Source organism: Podarcis bocagei (assembly GCF_964188305.1).
Source record: "Podarcis bocagei genome assembly, chromosome: 4".
In the NCBI taxonomy this organism is placed as follows: domain Eukaryota; kingdom Metazoa; phylum Chordata; class Lepidosauria; order Squamata; family Lacertidae; genus Podarcis; species Podarcis bocagei.
The window spans coordinates 86,900,637-86,914,463 of record NC_138128.1 but is presented as its reverse complement, the minus strand read 5'-3'; the positions used below and the strand labels follow the sequence as shown (position 1 = coordinate 86,914,463).

The 13,827-nt window shown below is 42.2% G+C and overlaps 1 protein-coding gene across 15 annotated transcripts in view; it reads left to right on the top strand.

Moving 5' to 3' along the window:
- Window positions 1-13,827, top strand: part of LOC308585812 (uncharacterized protein) — a 229,543-nt gene that overhangs the window by 91,601 nt on the left and 124,115 nt on the right. Inside the window, exons 7-8 of one of the 15 annotated variants that reach the window (XM_081191952.1) lie at window positions 4,658-4,815; window positions 5,724-5,824. The exons of the other annotated variants lie outside the window; for them this stretch is intronic. The gene's annotated coding sequence lies outside the window, so the exon portion shown is untranslated. The remainder of the gene's footprint in view (window positions 1-4,657; window positions 4,816-5,723; window positions 5,825-13,827) is intronic. 15 annotated transcript variants of the gene reach the window in all.

Here is a 13,827-nt window from a genome sequence, read left to right as displayed (position 1 = left end):
GGTGCAGTTCTATACACACTTACCGGGGAGTAAGCACCACCGAAGTCATTGGAACTTACATGGTGGTAGTAATAGAGTGGACAAGTATTGGCTTGTGTTGGGAAAGGCGTCCTTCACACCCTACCAGGAGCTATAATTTGTACTGAAAATTGCCAAATATGATCATTTCCAATCTCTAAATTTAGATTAGAAGTTTTAGAATTGGAAATCTGATTTTCTGAACTAGATTAAATTTAGCTCTATTGAATATGTTGTTTAGCAGTTCTGCCGAAATCAGCTGCAGCAGAGACAGCCCAGGGCTATATTTGTTTCACCTCTAATTTCTCTCTTACTTACACACACTTTCAGTAGTTTCTTTTTATAAGAGCAAGAATGAATAATGACAGCCCGAGGAAATACGAAAAGTAATTTTTTATTTAATTGGTTTTGGACACAAATGTCATCTTTGGTTGTTTAGTGGAAGAAAAAAGACAACTGCTAATGGCAATGCAACCTTTTGCAAAGAAAAAATGCTATTTAAACAATAAATTGCACTATTATGGAAATGTCAGCAGTCTTTATTCTGCATATATGTTTTGAGGTGAACCAAAGACCATTTAGTCCTCAGTGTTTCCCAAGCAGATAATGTTTATCCCAGATAATGGTTCAAAGGCACACAATGCAGTTCTTCTGCTAAAGCTGTTCAGAAGGTCTCACTATGTAAGCTGCCAGAGTGGGAAACCACCTGCAACCATATGTAAATTGATGGGGGAGAAAGAATAGAGTGGAAGTATAAAACATAAAAATGTAAGTGAAAAAGTGGGCATGAAAGATTGTAGTAACATTGGACATGTGGAAGAAGTGGCTGGAGGAGAATTACCTTCCCGCCGGAGTGGTACCTATTTATCTACTTGCACTTTTTGGCGTACTTTTGAACTGCTAGGTTGGCAGGAGCTGGGACTGAGCAACGGGAGCTCACCCCATCGCAGGGATTCAAACCGCCGACCTTCTGATCAGCAAGCCCAAGAGGCTCAGTGGTTTAGACCACAGCGCCACCCGCATCGTCCCATTTAAATGGTATAAGATTAGCAAGATTTACTAACTAAATTGACCAGGGTATTGAAAAAAAAGTTTTGTACAGATACCCTTGTCAAGGAGTCACAGTTTCCTACATTTCTGTACTGTGTGTACATACAGTAGGAAGCCTGGGAAAAGCCCTGTGGCTCATGTGTAGGTCTAAGAATGTAGGTAGCAGCCCTTAGAGTTAAACTTGTTGGTTTGTTAGTTTTTAAATTTATATACTGTCTTTCTTCCAAGCAGATCCCAGGGTAGTGTTTGATAATAGCTATAATGAAAACCTTGTATTTATCCCACCCACCCCCAAGCCACACGCAGACAATAGGGTTAATTTTGAACAGATACTGCTGTCCTTTTCCAACATGTTTATTTCTTTAGGTGGCCAAGAATAATTTATTTCCCTTCCTTCTAATTCCTCTGCTTTTATCAGTACAGCTCTTAATTGCTCACTTTTAGAAGGTGGCTGTGTCTTAAGTTTTAAAACTCAGTTTCCTTCGACCAAGAAAGTTTACTGCCCTTCTTCTCCCTTAATGAGTGCCAAAATCATCACGAAAACATACTTTATGAATAATGCATTGTGGCCCAATTAAATGTGACTGCTGCTTATTTGTTGCAAGGGGTATTTGCTACCTAGTAGTCAAGTGGCACTATCTTTTGACAGACAAACCAACAACCTGGAAACACTTTAACATAGTGGGAATTGTATAAATTAAAACGGCTCCTGTTTTAAAACCTTCACCTGAAATATCATCCCCTCTCGAACACATTAATCATAATGTTTAAGTTAAAAACGTGAAGCTATCTGCATCTATTTCCTTACACCAGCAGCGGCTGCAATACAGAAGGATCTCACAGCGTCAAAACACAAGGAATGGTGGTGGGGATTCAGATGGTGGGGAATTCTTCTAAAATCCTGTTGTGAGTTGGAATTAGAATTGCAATTTGGACGGAGATGGAGACAGAGAAGCAAATAGCTGTGGGCTCAAAATGGGGGTATATATTAGGTTCAAATGCTCACTTCGGAGGCCCGATGCTGGGTTGGTGGATCTGCTGCCTGCAGTAAGATGGTTGATTTCATTCCAATAGATTCTGCCTCTATATTTGTAATTAAAGCAAACATTGCAAAAATGCCATGAGTGTCCAGTGCTATTTCATGCAGTGGAAACTAAACAATGTAGTACAGCCCCTGGAGCTTCTCATCACGTGGGGAAGTGGGGTAAATATACCTTACCATTTGTTGGATGGATAATACATTCATGTTTAATATATGTCTGAGAAATGAGGGTTTCTACGTTGCCAGTTCTATGCCCATTATGTGTCTGGTACCATACTCGGAGGGCAGGAACTCTGAATGGTGAACCACAAGATAGGCAGGCAGCAAGATGACAAGGTATTGCCGTTTAAGGGTAGCAACAATTGCAGTGAGGCTGCAATAACTCGGCCAAATCGAAGTGCTGCTGTAGGAGTGTTGAGAATTGTCACTGCTGTAACCACTATGCCAGTGTTTCTCAAACTTGGGTCTCCAGCTGTTGTTGCACTACAACGCTCACCATGTTGTCGGTCCTCCTAGCTAGGGATGATGGGAGTTGTAGTCCAACAACAACTGGAGACTCAAGTTTGAGAAACATGGCACTATGCTGAAGGTGTGTGAGATTTAAAGAGTGCTCTGACTTTGAAGAGGAGGAGGAGGAGGAGTTTGGACTTGATATCCTGCCTTTCACTCCCCTTAAGGAGTCCCAAAGCGGCTAACAATCTCCTTTCCCTTCCTCCCTCTCAACAAGCACTCTGTGAGGTGAGTGAGGCTGATAGACTTCAGAGAAGTGTGACTGGCCCAAGGTCACCCAGCAGCTACATGTGGAGGAGCGGGGAAGCGAACCCGGTTCACCAGATTACGAGTCCGCCACTCTTAACCACTACCCCACACTGGCTCTCTTTGAAACCATGCACTATGGCATCATTAGATGCCGGCCACAATGTGCATATTAAAAGTTCTTCAGAAATGCTCCAAAATATTCTTTAATCTGCCCTCCACCCTGATATGCTACTTTTCTATATCCAGAGGTTTTTTGGTTTGGTTTGGTTTGGTTTGGTTTGGTTTTAGGTGGAAAACCATTAAGATACAATAGCTGACTTTCATTCTGAAGCTATACACTCAAAAAGGACATTGTCATATGCTTTGGTTGAACTTTTAGACATTCCTGATAGACTATAATGTACTTTAAAAGTAGTCTGGGTTTCTGTAAATAAAATGTGTATTTTTTAATGTGGAAATAATGTTTCATTGGGTGACTGGGGAAACCCAGCCAGATGGTGGGGTATAAATAATAATAATAATAATAATAATAATAATAATAATAATAATAAGGGTCTGTCATTGTTGTATGACTGTATAAAAATACACAGATAATAAGGCTAAAGTTTGGCTGATTGAGGGGAGAAGTGTGGAGCTGTTTTTAGGAAATATATTTTCCCTCAAGTTCAGTTAAAAAAAATATTATAGCATGTTCCCCCCCCCCTACACACACACTCACAAGTATGTGCCCCCACCGCACTATAGTGGGTAATAATATTGATAAGTAGTTTAACTGATGAATTAATCACCACATTCTGGCAACTCTATGATTCATGTCAATTATTTAGACTATATTGCTGGAAATGATTTGAAATAATTGCTAGTGAAACAATAAGATTCAAGATCTTTTGGAGTGACAAGGCTCTTAGTTAAACTAAAAAAAACAAAAAAACTGCAGTGCTTCATTACAACAAGATGGGGGAAAGTATTATGTGGTTTCAAGATCGTGTGAAAATTACAGCATCGCCCTAATGAAATAATTCATGATTCATATCCATAAAAATACATAGTCTTTGAAGGAATGGGGCTGGTCATATATAAGTGGCACCTGCAACAAAGTGTTGCAGTGTAGCCCCACTCCTTCAGAGGAGCTCTCTGTTTACAACTCTAGCCAGGAACTGGAGCCTTATAGTCGTGTGGAGGCATGGAAGTGTGAGGAGTGGGAAATTAGCATTTCCCCCCTTTCCCATCCCTTGAGAGCTTCCCTTTCTGTGATATTGAGTGCTAGAGAGCTTAGGGTAGGGGCTGCTAGCCCACAAATCTGAGTGTTTTATAGCTGTGCAGTGGGATGGGGTGGTTGAGAGTGGGTATCCTTTGCCCCTTGCCTTCCTCCTGAAACATTCCTGTAAACATCCCAGCTCCCAGAGTGGTCCCTCCTTCCCCCAACGGCCACCTCAGAGGTGCCCAAAGGACCATCTGGATCTGAGGGGAGTGAGAACAAGTCTTTTACTTTCGTTGTGGCATATTTGTAATGCTTTCTGTTATAATAATCTTATATAAACTGCTTTTGTGAGAGGGGCATTGGAAAAAAATAAAATCTCCCCAATCCTAATCCCCCCTCCTTTTCAAGATACTTTCTAGAATGGACTTGAACAGGCCAAGGCCCTCTTTGTTTTAAAACCTTTCACCTCCTTTCTTTTTCCTTTCTCTCAGCTGTTACCTTCACATTGCGTACATCCTAGAAGCTCAAAAGTACTTGTCAGACTTTATGTGTGAGAGAGAAACATACTTTTTCCTGTTAATTTACAGATAGTTCTGTAAAGCTGGGGTGATGCATCCCAGCTGCATCCAGAAGCCGCCATATTGATTTTGAATAGTCCTGGTTTACTTTCAAACCATCTAAGTTTGTTTTAAGAGGAGTAGATGGGCAGCTCATACAGACAGCTCCTAAATAAGTTTTATCAGAAGTAAGTCTTATTGAATTTGATGCGTCTTAGATTTATTCTACATATTAGAATATGGCTGGAGGATCCTGCTCTGCCCGAGCTTTGATCTTGGGCCTTTGGAGACTTCCTCCCAAGAGGTGTGGGGAAAGCCAGAGGTGCTTGACATCCTACAGAGAATAAATGAGGTGCCATTGGTCCACAACTCTGGTTTATTTGCCCTGTTATTTCTCTAGTTATCTTTTTGAAGTAATCACCCACCCTGTCCGTCCTAACTGCAAGGGAAGATGAGTTGAGTAAGCTAACTAGGATAACAGAATGGGTCCCTGGCATTCCCCTCCTCAACTTCAAAGTAAGGCCCCTCCAACATTCCTCAGGTGGGAGCCTTCAGATTTCTGAAGAATCAAAGCCAGGATGCTTTTCACATGGTGAGTGCAGTGAGACATTTATTGTATGTTAATTAAATATCAATGGAAAGAGCACTGATTTTCAGTTACTTTAATTAAGGTGTACGTCTTCATTACCTGAAAATGGCCATAAGTGGCACAGGCATATTTACAAGCTCCCTGAATATATTTGACAGCGATTTTTAGAGAACATTGGCTCGTTCTCTGTTGGCTTAGGCCTTAGTGGTAGAGAATCTGCTCTGCATGCAGAAAATCCCAAATTCAACCTCCGGCATCTCCAGTTAGAGCCAGTAGATTTCCACTTGTGCAGTGAGACTTTTTGCCTCTTTTCCCCTCCCCTGCCTCCCCCCCAAATGGCTCTGGAGAGGTCATGAGAACCCTCTGAACAGCACAGAGTGGGCAGGAAGGAGGATAGCTCTATCTTGCAAAATGCAATGTTTGTGTAGATGGACTGTTTATAACAGTGTGAGGATGAATTCTCCCCAGCACCAGTATGTTACCTGCTGCTTATTTTTTGTTCCGCAGTACGTCTTTAGTTTCCATTTCTGGAGCACACTGAGCTGAAGGTCTTCAGTGCAACAGCGCCCGCCCCCCACATCCCAGTTCTCTTGGCTACATAGTCACAGGTAATGCAGACTCTGACAGGTTATAGGTGAACCTAACATTTCCACACAATGTGCATCACTTTACGCTTAGTATATTTCACCTGCCTTTTTACTACCCATTTACTCAGATTAGATCTTTTTAGAGCAGTGTCTGCTTGGGATGTATTTATGGAAAGGTTTTCAGGTACCAAAATATGCCTTTGGTAACCTCTTACGTTGCCGCACTGCTTCCAAACACTAGGTCAGCCTAGCGTTTATGTCTCTGGCATTTATCGTCTTTGGATAGGAGCTAGTTTGAGGGGGAATGGATCAAAATACATTAAAGGAACGACAAGATGGGTACAGGATAGATATGGATTGTGGCTAGTGGTGTGTGCACTCCACTTCATAAACTGGGGGTGAGGGGAGTACATTGGATGCAGAGTTAACAGGAGTGCATACACAACCTCTGATACCAAATCAGATGAATGCTAGCCAGGCACATGTCAGGAGTCACTAGAAATAAGATTGGAACCTCTGGTTCTGTATGCTTCTTCCACATGTGTCCAGCTACTGTTATTGTATGTCAGATCATTCTTCCCTGGGCTAAATGCGTTCTTGCACTCCAGGGTGGTTTTACCTGTCCAGACTATTAATTTGATTTGGAAGACACACTATGAAGGTTTTCTGTAAATATATGTAAGGTTGGTCCTTCGCCTAGCAGATATGCCTACATAGCTGTGCAAGGTCTTATAAAAAGTATCACTCTTTGAGGGTGCTTTATTTGTGGTAAATAACAAATATACATTAGGTGAAGTTGAAAATAAAGCAATTTAATAAATACTGGGGGGGGGGATACTTGTCATTGCTGACCCTTAATTAAGATGAGGGGCGATGGAAGCATATGCATCACCATTTACAGGGCATGATTCAGTCATCCAGTACATATTGCCCACACTCTGCTGTCCATGATGGTAAGAACTGAGTTTTGTTTTGTTTTTGTGCTGCACACCCAAGCCACCCATTATCAGAAGGGCCCTACTATATTAGCCCTTCTCACCCCATAATTCTGCTCTTCATTGCATCACTACAGGAAATGGTTTAGGATTCTATGGCTTCTTGAATCCACCTGACAGGATTCTCATCAGTGTGGGGAAGAATCTAAAAAGAGGGCTCTGGAAGTTGAAATGCAGTATGACTTCTAAACACTCTTCTAATCAAGCAGAAAACAGGAAGAGCTTTTGCCAAGACAGCCAGATACTGTTGATGAAAGAATTTATCTTTTGTTCCATAAATAGGTTTCAATCCATCCCTTGCTGACAGAGCAAGATGCAAGATAATGGAGAGGTGATGATTCAGGGAGGAAGAGGATTGGCTGGTCCAGCTTATTCTTCCTCCTACTTCTCATTCAGAGCTCTCATCTGGTGCCTGGAGAAAAGGAGAGAAAGAGAGGGAATAGAATGCCTGGAGAAGGAACAATAATCTGGGCTGGCCAGTCTTCCCACCACCAAACCTTCCATGCCACCCAAACCTTGGCCTTTGCTTTGTCTGCTTCTCATCTTCTACACATGGGGGGTGGGGGAAGAATTGTGTCTACAGTGACTTTATAATGATCTTTTTACCCTGATAAAATGTTTTCATAGTATTCACTCAAAAGCTTTCCAGCTTTGATGGGCAGAGATCAATTTGCCTCAGTTGTTAAGTGATTAATTCCTCAAATGAGCTTTCAAAATATTGATGGCAGATAAGCTCTGACATCCACATACCATATTAGCATGGCTTCACTTGTACAATCGTAGCTTCATAGGGCATAAATATTAGAAGAATAGTGATGCCATGAAACCCTGGAATATAATTGGGGTGCTGCTAGTTTTATATAATGGGAGAGCTTCCACTAGAGGCTCATCAGAACAGTTCCTGGACAATACCACTTCAGACTCGAGGTGAGGGGTTTTAGCCTTGCCTTCTCCATGTCATCATAAGTGTTGTATGTGCATGGATTTCCTCATATGGGGAAGCATTCTTCAATGTGATCTCCTATCTCAACTTTATTTGAAAATTCTACACAGGTTTCATCTCATTAAGGTACCCCTGCCCGTACGGGCCAGTCGTGTCCGACTCTAGGGTTGTGCGCCCATCTCACTTAAGAGGCCGGGGGCCAGCACTGTCCGCAGACACTTCTGGGTCATGTGGCCAGCGTGACAAGCTGCATCTGGCGAGCCAGCACAGCACACGGAAACGCCGTTTACCTTCCCGCTAGTAAGCGGTCCCTATTTATCTACTTGCACCCGGGGGTGCTTTCAAACTGCTAGGTTGGCAGGCGCTGGGACCGAACGACGGGAGCGCACCCTGCCGCGGGGATTCAAACTGCTGACCTGACGATCGGCAAGTCCTAGGCGCTGAGGTTTTACCCACAGCGCCACCCGCGACCCTCTTCATCTGATTAGGACCCACCTAACTTTCCACAAAATTTGGCTTCAGGTAAAATTCACTTTATAGTTTTTGAAGCCATGAAAACTTTGTTTCCCCATCTAAAAACAACAACAACCAGCACCTCCCAAAATCAAAAATGCATGAAAACCTTACTTTCTTACTATACTTACTACAATTTTCTTGCTAAATGTAAACTTACCAGTTTAGGATTGTGGAATGTTTTGTGTATAATTTAGCACATAAAGTAGTACTGATTGGTATTGTTCCACTCACCCCACCTTCTTTCCTAGGGCCTTGCTTGGCAGGCTTCCTCAATGCTCCCTTCAGTTCTAGCAGCCACCCAACCTGTAGGTACTTCCTGTGTGCCTTCCTTCTTCCTGGCCTGGTGCTACCTATTTTTTTGGGGGGGGGGGTTGAGTATTGTGAGGCATCCTTCCCTGCCAGCAATTAATACTGCCAGGGCAGTAAGAGTAATGCGTAACAATTTTCTCCTCATCTAGCCACTCCTTCCGCTCCCCAACTCTGGCAAGGTAGGGAAGCAGTGGTAGGGGTCAGTGTTGGTAACAGCGATGGGAGTTGCAAATATTGTCTCGAGTTGTGGGGAAGCAATACTAGTGTGGAGGCAATGATGTGGGAACATTGCAGAGCAATTTATGAAGTGGGAGGTAATGCAGTCTACTTCAAATCCATTACGAATACACTTTGATCACATCTGTGGGTTGCTGCTTCATATACCTGCAGTAAAAGACCTGTCTCGAGGTGCCCATAGACACCACCTTGCTTATATCATCATTAGATGGAGAGGAGAGAATTGTATGTCTTTTGCCAACATGTGTACCTATTTCCTGGTCTTTGTGGGCCATTTGCCTGCAAGTATCCTAACAAAAGATGTGCATCACAACTTTGCCACTGACTATTCCATAAGTTTCAACTCCTCCTTCTGGATGCATTAACCCTTTCCTTTTGCAACCTCCATACTTAAGATATATTTATAAAAACATGAAGTATAAATGCTTTGTTTCAATTCAGTTACAATATACGTTTTGTTAGATATGGAGATGCAAGCTGTTGCACCATAAGGGTACCTAAGTATATCTTAGATTTTGCCAGTTGGGAAAATAAGAAGAAGAAAAAAACACAGTGAAAATTGAAACCATAAATATTGTAGTAAAAGGAGGAAAGTTTTATTATATGGGCTTAGAAACAATATGTTGCTATAGGAATTCTCATTTAATAACTTTTGCCTTACATTTGAGGGTATTCACAGGGCCAAAGGGAGCCAAAACCCTTATCAAGTGTTGTTGTTGTTTTCGGGGGGGGGGAGAGCAAAATTGGGGTTAGGGTGGAACATACTAGTATGATCAGTGCTTCTCACAGTAGTCTTAATCTATCTATCTATCTGTCTATCTATCTGTCTATCTATCATCTATATACACAGTGGTGCCTCAGGTTAAGTATTTAATTCGTTCCAGAGTTCTGTTCTTAACCTGAAACTGTTCTTAACCTGAAGCACGACTAATGGGGCCTCCTGCTTCCGCCGTGCCGCCGGAGCATGATTTCTGTTCTCATCCTGAAGCAAAGTTCTTAACCTGAAGAAATATTTCCATTGAGTTGGCTTCTTGAGTAAGTAGGTAAGATGCAAGATAAGTAAGTAAGTAAGTAAGTAAGTAGACAGGAGTAGGCTGCAAGCATCATACTAACTGCAGAGAAACATAACTATCCTGAACCCATATATTCATATCTTGCTCCATCCCAGTAAATGAAATATCCTTGACAATACTAATGTATATTTCTGAGTTCTCAAATTGGTGTCCTAAAGATACATATTTTCTGGTCCTGAACTTTCGCTTTGAGCTTGCATGAATTCAGTGACACTCCTCAGCTCGTTTACGTGCTTGCTTGTTCCTTGTGTGTAGGTATATATTTTCAAAGTTCTATCAAAATGTTTTGTTTGATGCAGTGACCTGAGGAATGAGAAAGCAGAGATGTCAGAGGCCCTGTTGTCCAAAGGCCTTGTCACCATGTGGGAAAAGAAGGATGACTGGCAGATTCCTAGTTTAGTGCTAAGAGGCTTATGTGTTTACTGATGCAGACAGATATTGTAGCAATGCTATAATTACCAGCCTTATTACCTTTCAATACAGGATATAGGAGTTTTGCATCTGTGAAATTGGCAGTAATTTATTTCAACGTGCTACTTCTAAAAGTATTTCAATCATCATTCTAAAAGGAGGTTTTTCCACTTTTAGAAAAATGCAATGTATCAATATTTCTGCTGGGATAAAGGAAAAAGACCAAAAATCACCAAAACAACAACAACAACAACGGGCGGGAGTAAGGGTTAACTCTAAACCTTCACATTGCTAGATAATAGGGCTTGTAAAACCCAACTTTGGAGTCAAGAATTATTCTTCAAAACGCTGTTGCATGTTTCCCCATCCTATGGACTACAGTTGGTTATAAACTCTGTCTGTCTGGGAGACAATGGAAGAAGTGTGCCTTTGGGGGTGAGGTCAAACTGTTGGAAGGTTACAGTGCCTGCTGTGGCTGTAGAGACCAATATGGAAGACATAAAGGTAAAGTAAAGGGACCCCTGACCATTAGGTCCAGTCGTGGATGACTCTGGGGTTGCGGCACTCATCTCGCTTTATTGGCCGAGGGAGCCAGCATACAGCTTCTGGGTCATGTGACCAGCATGACTAAGCCACTTCTGGTGAACCAGAGCAGCACACGGAAATGCTGTTTACCTTCCCGCCGGAGCAGTACCTATTTATCTACTTGCACTTTGACATATTTGGTTGCAAATAGGACAGATGAAGGCGTCCAGTTGTTCTGCTGCAAATGCACCAAGGCATTTCTTCTCTGCGCTCCTCCCAGTGGTCATTCCTTCTCTGGTCACCGCTATGGATTCATGACCTGTCTTTCTTTTTTTCTTTTTAAAATAATTTATTAAGGATTTTCTCAGAATTGGCCCTACTAAACATCTTCCAAGACAACAATGCCCATTTACACCACAAAGAACTCATAACCCACCTGCTCTCAGCAGCCAGAAACATCATAACCAGACACTGGAGAGGCCTGTCAGGAGTAAGCATGGACCAATGGTACCAAATAGTATGGGAAACAGCCCTACTAGAAATGACCTGTCTGTCTCCAGGCACTGCAAGGAATTCCCACATGGTGGGGTTAACGTTGACAGCCTTTGTGTCAAGTTTGCAGACGTCTTTGTAATGCAGAGTTGGTCTTCCAATGGACTACAGTTTGTTACAAACACAAAGCATTTATTTGCACAACCACCCTATGAGAAGGTAGGCTGCTGTTCCTGTTTGCAGAGGAGAAATCAAGGCTAAGGAAGGTCATTCAGTGTGACTACAGCAGAGATGGAAACTTGATCCAAAGCATACAGGGCCCACCTCCATCCCTTTGTTCAAGCTAGCTGTACCCCAGAAGTGTCTTCCTGGGAGCAACTGCCTGAGAGTGGCACCTGTCAAAGATGCAACCTCTGCACTTGTTACAACCTTTTCTAATGCATCTAAGGCAGTCGCAGAAAGCTGTGTGTGTACAAGTCAGAGTTCTGCATGACGAATGGCTCCTAACCCTCACACCCTGCTTGCCTGAGCCGTTGCTTCTTTTAAATCACCCATCTTATCTTGAAGAAACACATCTTGTTCTGTATCCGAACCAGGTTGCTTATCTCACCTCCAGAGGCTGCCCATCAACGTGAGGGTGTGAAGTGAAATGACTTCGCCAGCTATCGGCTCAATTTGCAGTGAGCAGCCCGCATCTCGATACCAACACATAATTCAGTTGGTTTTGGCAGATTGCTAAAAGGAAGGCTAGAATCACACTGCCAGGGACACTGAATTATATCAACTTGAGACAGAATCTGAGCCCTGCAGGTCAGGATTTGAGGACACTAAAGGAAGCTTAAGCTTGTATTTGTAACAACACATATTTTGAAATGTGGATGCTCAATGCAGACCAAACTATAATGGAGGCTGAGGTTAACATTCGACAAAATTTTGCAGAAGCAATTAAATACAATACATATGTTATCAGTTAAATTTATAATTCAACACAGGAAGCAGCTGTATTGATTGATCTTTATATTCAATGTGATCATTGTTAGGGGAAACAATTCTTATATTCATTCCTAAAACTGGTAAGAAGCTGCTCAAAAATCCTTCATAGCTAAAGTTAGTTTAAACACACTGACCATTTATATGCCAACCCTAAGAATTGCCAGGCACATCACTATCAATGCTCAGGACTGTGTTTTGCCGTAATTCCATGAGAATGTATAAACAGCACAGAACTGAAAACAAAATTGCGTTTCAACAATTTTTAAAGCAAGTTTCTAGCCCTTATGGTCAGGAACACATGCATGTTGAAACTGTGGACAATGATTTCTGAAAACATAGAAGCCTGAGAATTGGTTAAAATGCATTTCCACTGGGGCTTCCATGGCCTGCGTAGGTCCTTGGCCCTCCACCTGAACATTTTTGAACTTGTATCATCCCTTCCCTCCTTTGGTTTGTTGATTTGCAATTCCTCCTCTTAGCTGGTCCCTGGTTATTTAGCTGGAACCCTTCTACCCACCCCATAACAAAATCTGTCCAGAGGTGTCAGCTTTTATAATCAAATAAACCAAGCCACTGTGATAAGTATATGTTGTTATGGGCTTCTGTTTCGGATTTTTGTGAGTAGGACTATTGGTGTAAGTTGCCTAGGGAAATACCTTGACGCCCTCTTAATAGTCTGTTGAAGCATATAGCTATGCGCCACGCAACCTATCTATTTGTAAATAAACACAAAATACTACAAGACAACTTGCACCTGCATTTTTGGACACCAAAGTCAATATAGGTTAGGCAAGGCCCTTGTTTTCAAATGGCTCCTATACACACACACACACACACACGCATACATACATATAGATATATATGTTTTGTTTTGTTTTGTTTATGGCCTGACAGCTGCACATCAGAATGAAGCCCATAAAATGGTGACGTATGGGTATATTTCACCAAATCCTTGCTGGGTGACATTTCAAAGGCTGTAGTGGCCAGCCACAAATGTAACCTTAATCACTGAAAGAAGCACACATATTCAACATTCTATATATTGTGTGTGTGATAGTGTGTGTGTGTGTGTGTGTGTGTGTGAGAGAGAGAGAGAGAGAGAGAGAGAGAGAGAGAGAGAAGAGCATGGGTAGAGTGTAAAGAAGGGCTGGGTATGGTTATTTCTGGCTTCTGTTGCCATTGGTTTAACCTATCTGAACTGGTCATAGTGCCGACATCCCTTATACTTAGTTAAAATGCACCACAATCTTATTCATGTTTATGCAGAAGTACATCTCCCCTGTGACTTAGACTCTGTTAAGTGTGCTTCAGGTCACAGCCTCAGAAGCGATGTTTCGACTGGAGTCCTATACCCACCTCCCTGGGAATAAGCCTCACTGCACTCAATGGGGCTTGTTACTGAGGAGCTATGTGTAGGATTGCACTGTCAGCGAAGTTTTATAAACCTGTAAAGCAGCTGTCCCTCCTCCCTCCTGGTGCCTCCATTGTCAGCATCACAACAGAAAGATCTGCAAGAAGGGAGGGTCTCTT